Raw genomic sequence first — 7972 nt, 5'->3', positions numbered from 1 at the left:
ATAAAGGTCTTTCCACATAGACCACAGATCTGAATTTGGAGAAAATATGCTTCTTTTTTGTATTAACAGACTAATCTTGATGTTAGCTAAAGGCCAAGAAGCCTACATGATTGATAAATAATTTAAATCTATTACAAAAGGAGAAGAAAACAAAACTAAAGTTATATGTAAGATTCTTCTGTTTGTTACAAGTGTGGACATTCTTTTGCTACAAGTTATCTATAAATAAATGAAGAAATATAATAAAGATGATACATTTACAGTTCCATATCATTTCTGTTTCAAATGTTCCCTAAAGTATTCCTGAAGTATAAAACTTATTTATTTTTATGCATAGTGTAGCAGGAGGAAATTAAGCAAGACTAATCTGAAGATGGGTTACATAGTTAAGGTAGAAAGAGGTGTACTGCCCTGTAGAATTACTCTGTGGAGTACACAGAGGGGAAAGAAAGATCAAGCGGATGTGGGTAAATGTAGAAAGAAAATTAGTACAAAGAAAAGAACTTAAAATAAATACTTGATGTCATAGGGAGCAAAGAATGAAACAAGTTAATGAAATACATGAAAGGAAAAAAATGAATAGCACAAAAGCTTTTCAGCTGAAGCAGTGGTGCAACCTCCTTAGTTAATACAAATATACAAGAAATATAACTTATATATTGGAGCATTCTTTACTGGCAATAAAATAGATTAGATAAATACTCAGATATCCTCTTATTTTTATGACTGTACATCCCATGCCAAAACTAAATCCTAGTTAACAAAAATGTTGCTAAAGTTGGACTAAAGGTTCAGCAATGCAAGCTCAGATAATTAAAGGAAGATTAAGGCACTGTATACATTTTCCCCTTGACTTCAAAATGTCTGATTTCATTTATTTGCTTATTATTTCCCTTTGTGACTTACCCTTCACTTCAAAGAAGGAAAGCAACAACAACAACAAAAAACATTACTTGTGGTAATGAAGAGAGCTGGTATTAGGCTACAGCAAAACACTTATCCTAAATGTTTTAGGAAACTAGTCTCACTGAATTCATTGGAACTCAAAATTAATTATTATCTCCATTTCTCAGCACCTGTTTGAGTAGCATGTATGACTAGCAAAGTGCAAAATAGATGAGAGAACCAAGAAGAAAAACAAAATATTTCACTTAAGGAACAATTTGCAACTATTTCATCAAAAGGGTGAAAAGAATCATATCTACAACTTCATCTCTTTCAAGACTGTGGCATCTATATTAGTAAACAAATCGCATGGAACTAATTTCATGTCCCTCCTCCAGATAATGAATGAGAAGGCCAAGATTTTCCATATGTTAAATGAATGCCTCATGAAACAATGGAGAGGGGAAAATACAGCCTGTTAACATCTGGGAATTAAAAGTATATTACTAGAATGCTAGTATTACTAATGCCATATGCACTTACAGTGCAAAAAGAGATAGACAAGTTACTATAAAATGCTTAGTTATATTCCCAATGCATCCTGTCTCTCATATCAGATAATCACTCTGCTTAGATCTCTTTATGATCACCTTGACCATATATTATAAACCAGGAAATGAATACATCTGAGATCATGCTACTGTTCAAATTAAGCATGCTGTACCCTTAGAAATTCTTCTTAGAACCATATATATTTTTAATGTCAAGGAAGCTATTGCTTAATTTAAACTTAAGGACAGAAATAACACATTACTGTATTTTAATATACTGTACAATATGTAAGGAAGTAAAATGTCAAATATATATACAGATGTTAACTTCATAGTATTGAAAAGGTAACACCAATTAAGTATAAAAATAGTCCTGGTTTTTATTATTTATCTCTCAATGAAAGCTGGTTTTGCATTATTTTGATTCATTTGTTTTGTGGCTCTGGTACTTGCATCTATAGTGAGATCAATTTGCCAAAAAATGTAATGCTAGAATTGGGCAAGATATTTATTCGAAAATCTTCCTTGCCCACTGAAATAGTTCCTTTTGGTTTTTACTTGTTCAAAGTCCACTTTTTCTTTTGATGTAATTGATGATGAGAACACTTCCATGGCATCCAGATAACCTCCCATCTAGGCACTGACCAGAGCAAAACCTGTTTAGCTTCAAGATGATAGCTGCATTATGGGTTTTCCAGCCATACTGGAACTAGGCAGGTACTCTAACTCTCCCAGCATCATGAGAAGATTGACATTTGTAAGGACATTTGCAATAATTAGGCCAACTCCTGGTCTTTTTCAAGCACAGTCCCAGGCTAAGTAAGAATTTATTTGTTTGTTTGTTTGTTTATTAGATTTTTTAAAATCCCACCTTTATTATTTTTATAAATAACTCAAGGTGGTGGACATACCTAACACTCCTTCCTCCTCCTATTTTCCCCACAACAATCCTGTGGGGTGAGTTGGGCTGAGAGAAAGTGACTGGCCCAAGCTCACCTGGCCGGCTTTCATGCCTAAGGCAGGAATAGAACTCATAGGCCCCCAGTTTCTAGCCTGAAAGAGGCATTTCTAAACCACTGTGAACAACCATTTCTCACATGATTCTTTCCCCCCATTTATTATCTTAGTTGCTCTCCTCTGGACACAATCCAGTTTGTCAATATTTTTTATAAAATGCCATGCCCAGAACTAGACACAATATTCTAGATGTGGTCTAAACAATGAACAACAGACAGCAACAATGATTTCTTTTGAGCTTGACACTATATTTCTGTTGATGCATCCTAGGATTGCATTTCCTTTTTTGTTGCATTTGCTTCTTTGGAACTACATCACACTGTTGGTTCATTTTCTGCTTGTATCCACCCTGATACCCATATTCTTTTTGCATGTGTTGCTGCCCGATATGGTTTCCCCCATATGGTTTAATTTTTTTCAACTCAGGTGAAGGATTTTGTATGGATCATAGTAACGTCTAACCCTAATCCTAACACATGTGTTCAACAGCTCAGGGGCTATAACAGAACCCTGCAGATTGTCACTGCACACTTCCCTCTAAGCAAATGACATATTCTTGTTGAATACAACTGTTTAGCCAGCTTTGTATCTATCTAATGGTAGCATAGTCCATTAATGTAGCAGATTATTTTTAGTCTGAGGGATGATTCCTTTGCCTAAGCTTCTTTTTCAGTCTTTACCTAGACTTGATAAAAGGTAAATCTACATTCTGGACCTCCTTTTCAATAAGAAGTCATTATAGAATATATATGTGGCCCATGTGTGAATTATACATTCTAACTTTCCTTTTGCTCTTCTATACTTTCCCTGTAATGTAGGATTCCCTCTATCTGCTCCTCAACATACAAAGCTGGTAAAGACAAATGAAGTTACATTTGCTTTTTAAAAAATTAGGTAAAGGGACAGATTACTAGTGCACCAAATGAGCTATATGTTACCCTTAAATACAATAGGACACATAGTCAAATCATGACCACCAAACCGCCAGACATTAAGAGGGAAGGAAGTCCTATTACCTAATTGTTGTTCCTAATTAAAAATTGCAGAAACTAATTACTAATATATATGTCTTCATAAAATTGTTTTGGAAGAAAATCAGAAGAAGGAACGTTCTGAGCAGTAAAGAATCATTCTTAGAGATGATGATGATGATAATGGTGATGATAATGATGATGAGGTGGTAGTTCAAGAAAAACTAGTATTTTGCTCTCTTTTCAGTTTTCCACTGTTGGAAAAAGAAATCAAATTGATCTACTCCCAGATAAGGTGATATTCATTCTATTTTGTGGAATTAATTTCATCTGTTCTAGCATCTTCAATTGCCTCCCTTAGTAACAACAGATTATAAAGCAATCAATAACTGACCACAATGAGAAGTCAGATCTTTTAGATCTGTTACCTAACTAAAGAAAAGAGAATAAATGCTAAGAAAACAGTAGTTGGTATAAGGAAAGATAACAATTAGTTACTCTTGTGATATCTCTTTGTTTCTACCCACCTCTTATCCATTTGTAGGTTTCTGAAGCCTATGTCCTCGTTATTTTTTTTCAGTTCATACACCTTTGTAAGCCAATTTGTCTGCCTAGCAATTATAAACATTTTCATTCTAAGTGACCTAGGGAGACACTTACAGTTGTTACACAAATGTAACTAAAAACAAATAAACAGATAACTGAGACAGTAGTTCTTCAAGAGGCAGCTTTTCATTTTGACTTCTGGGGGAGGTATGGTGAACTGAAGAGGGCTCCACAAAAGGATACAAGGGGACAAGAGAAAGCCATGATCACTGCTAGCTATGCTCCCATATACTTTTGTCTAGACTTATCCATGTCCCAACTCCTGACAAATTTCCCTTACAGCAGTATGCAGACCTTAGGCTAAAAAATAATTTCTGAATTGGGTCTGAATCCCAAAAGAGTTGGATATAAACAGTATATTTAGGAAGCAAGACCTTGAATTTGTCTTCCAGGCATTTCAGAGCAGGGTTCAGGAGGCAGGGGATGACACAGCAAAAGAAAGGTTCAGTTTCCTTTGGGATAAATTCACCATTGCCAGGGAAGACACCCAGGCCCTAGCAACCATCAGGAAAGACTATCTGGGTGCAGGGATCAGGGGGATTCCTGGGGATTCACATGGACACCCTGTTCCTACATCAGCCGTTAGGTTAAAGCTGAACTTCTCTTTATGACAGAGCAACATAAAGTAAGTAAGAAAGGGAAAGATAAAGTGAATGAGCAGAGGGAAGAGATTATGCTCATCTACACACAAAATGCATTTTTAAGAGCCTCTTTGCAGTAACAGGACAGACTGGCATTTATTTCTATACTTCCGAATCTCATGGAAACTCCTTTAAGTTAATATCCTGCATATGTGAAGGATAGCGAGTGCATTAAATGCATCATTAAAGGAGGGGGGAATCATATTTTTTTAAATAAACTTTTAAGTGGTTGTTAAATAGTCTCCATAGGCTAAAGCTGGAGACAGCCTATGCTGTCTCCCACTCCTACAGTTTCTGCTGGGAGTAGATGTGTTTAATTTCTGGATCTTATTAAAGCACATGTCTGGAGTGGGCCAAAGTTGATATACGTGCATTAATAACATCTAAACAAAGTCTCCTCTTGGACTTCTCCTACTTCCCTAGAACTATCATGTAGGAGCTTTGCTGTCCATCTCTGCCAGGAGATTTTAAAAAATGAATGGAATTCAATGTTCGAAACAGTAACAGACTTTCTGTGGCCAAAATGAGTCAGAATGACTCAGAAGGTGCTTCCAAATGGAAGGCTTCTAGCAGATTAAAAAACAAAAAAACTTTTGGGCAGCTATTGCATTTTTATCTCCTGTGTGGATTATTTATTTATTTATTTGCTGGGTGGAAAGAAGGAAAATAGGAAAAGGACAAAAATGCAGGAGGTTTACATGACAAACATGCCATTTTGATCCACTGAATATTATGTGAATGAGGCATGGTGGTTGCATGAACAAAACTCAACTGCAAACGTTTAAGCTGCACAGAAAAATATTTAAGACTGAACCACAAAAGACAGCCAGTTTGGTGCAGTTGTTAACTGCCCTGTTAGAAACTGGGACTCCATGTGTTTTAATCTTGCCTTAGGTATAAAGCCAGCTGGGTGACCTGGAGCCAGTCACTTTTTCTCAGCCATAGCAAGAAGGCAATGGCAAATCACTTACAAAAATTTTACCAAGAAAACTTCAGGGACTTCTCCACGTGATTGCCAGGAGTAAAGACAGACTTGAAGGTACCAAAAAGCAAAACAAAACCAACCAAAAAACACAAAATATTTTAAGTAATATAGAAATGTTTTAATGAGAAATGGCAGGTGAGAGTAAAGGCAACCGGAGAAAAACCATAATGCAGAGGGCTGTCATGTTCACTGTTTCAATGTAGTTTATACATCGTAACGTTTCACATGCCATGGCGCTGATGCACGTTTCTGTTTGGGAGAAGCTGCTGTGAGACCTTGCACCAAGCTCTGTATCTATCTTCATTTCAATGGAATGTGTTTGGGTTATGTTCTCTGTTCAAGGACTTTTCCCACAGACCATCAGAAACCATTAGGAACACCTGGGATTGTGAACTTGAGAAGATTCTACGGGGGGGGGGGTTCATTTGCACTGAGAGTTTTTAGTTTGAATTTGGTGCACTTTCATCATTCTCAGCTTTCTCTGTGATCCTGCATACTATTCTTTAATAAATCAGATATTTATTTTAGAATAGGCAACCAATACAAGGGCGTGCAGATTAACACTTTCCTTTCTCATGATAATACCTCATGATAGTATCATGATATAATATAATCATGATATAATCTAAACCTGGGCACTAATTGAAACTTTCTTCCTAAAGATAATAGTAGCTTTTGAGGTGGGACACTGCAGCATCATAGAAAAGGTGAATACAATCTTCCTTACTACACATGTACTTTTTGAATCTTGACTTTTTTCACCCAGCATTTGCTAGTTCTAATTTTAATACATTTGTGATTCTTTCAGTCATGTGTGGCCACATATTTTTCCAGTCTAGAAATATACTGGAAGCTGCATTTTCCAAAATTCTAAAAGTTCAATCATCCTGGCTAGCTATTCTAGGAGCTACAATCTAAACATGTCTGAAAAGCACCACGGTGGGGAAAGCTGTTAGGACCATATGTTGGTTCCTTAAAGCTAGTTGAATCTTGATGTTTTTTCCCAGATCAAAAACTCTAGCATACCTCTATGTTACCTTAGAGTCTATTTCTGTATATATGAAATAATAATTCTACTTATTATTTCAGGCACTTATTTCAGAATTTATGTTCCTCTCTTGCCCACTAAATAGGTAAAAAACAAAAATTTGTGCACTCTCCAGCAACTCTTTCCAAGGCTTTGGAGCTAGACTGACTTTCTCTGCAAATTTTTTGTTCTTTGAGGACAGTTAGCTCACAACTTTATGAAGCTTCAGCTTTATAAACTAAAGCTTTTAAGCACTTCAGGGATTCCATGTATGTGCGGCCAGCCAGCTTGGTCTCTTATGTTAGGTGGTTCAGCAAGACTAAAGGCATACACATTCAAGTTATTAAGTACTTATAAAGAGACACAGAGCTTTCATACAAAGAGCTCAACAGGCGATCTTATGACTAAACAATTCATTGGCTGTAATTTTATGAACAGCAAAGTGAATTATATGCAGCTCAATTCGTGCAACAATTTGTTAGGAACTATTGAACATAATATGCTGAGGTTACGTTCCTAAATAAAGCTTTAGCATATAATCTGCGTGATTCAAAGAAAGTTACAGGGGCCAGATGTTGCTGGATTCTACTTGTAATTTACCATCTCTTCTATCTTTCCACAGAAATCCATTAAGTAGGGGAAAAGGGGAAAAAGACATAACGCCTGCCAATAGTAGTACTAGCTTAGGAACTGGAAACAATGTTAGGAATCTGAGGAAATTAGAGAAAGAAGTCCTGTTTGACTCCAGAAGTTGGGTGGCCTTCAGACAAGGCATCTTTAGATAACACATAAAGATGAAAAGGCAAAGCATGGGATCAAATAATAATCTTACTGTGTTTACCTTAAATAAAGTTGTCCACCTCCATAAGAAAAACTTGATGAAAATCTTTTGCAAAGGCTACCATTGTATCAACCTAGGTTTGCTAACAGCTGCTAAAACAAATCCCATAGATTCTTATCCACCGTAAATGTGTGCCTTTCACACACTTATACCCAAGTAAGTATTAAATTCACGTGTGTATGCATGTACGTGAGTGTGTGTGTATACTTACTATATACTCTTAGAACCTAAACATCCACAATAGAAAAGGACAAAACAATATATTAATTGAATTTTAAAATGTGAATTAAAATTCATTTCTTGTAAAATAAGGTACCTTGTTTTACAAAATTAATTGATCTATATCTATATGTATCTCCACTGTCTCATACAGAGAAATCACTTTAAAATGAAAATATGCATTCATGTGCATACATACACACACAGTCTTCCTTCTCTCAGAAACAAC

The sequence above is a fragment of the Candoia aspera genome, chromosome 8 (assembly GCF_035149785.1).
Source record: "Candoia aspera isolate rCanAsp1 chromosome 8, rCanAsp1.hap2, whole genome shotgun sequence".
NCBI classification, from domain to species: domain Eukaryota; kingdom Metazoa; phylum Chordata; class Lepidosauria; order Squamata; family Boidae; genus Candoia; species Candoia aspera.
The sequence above is the reverse complement of the archived record's forward strand: the minus strand, read 5'-3'. Positions refer to the sequence as shown.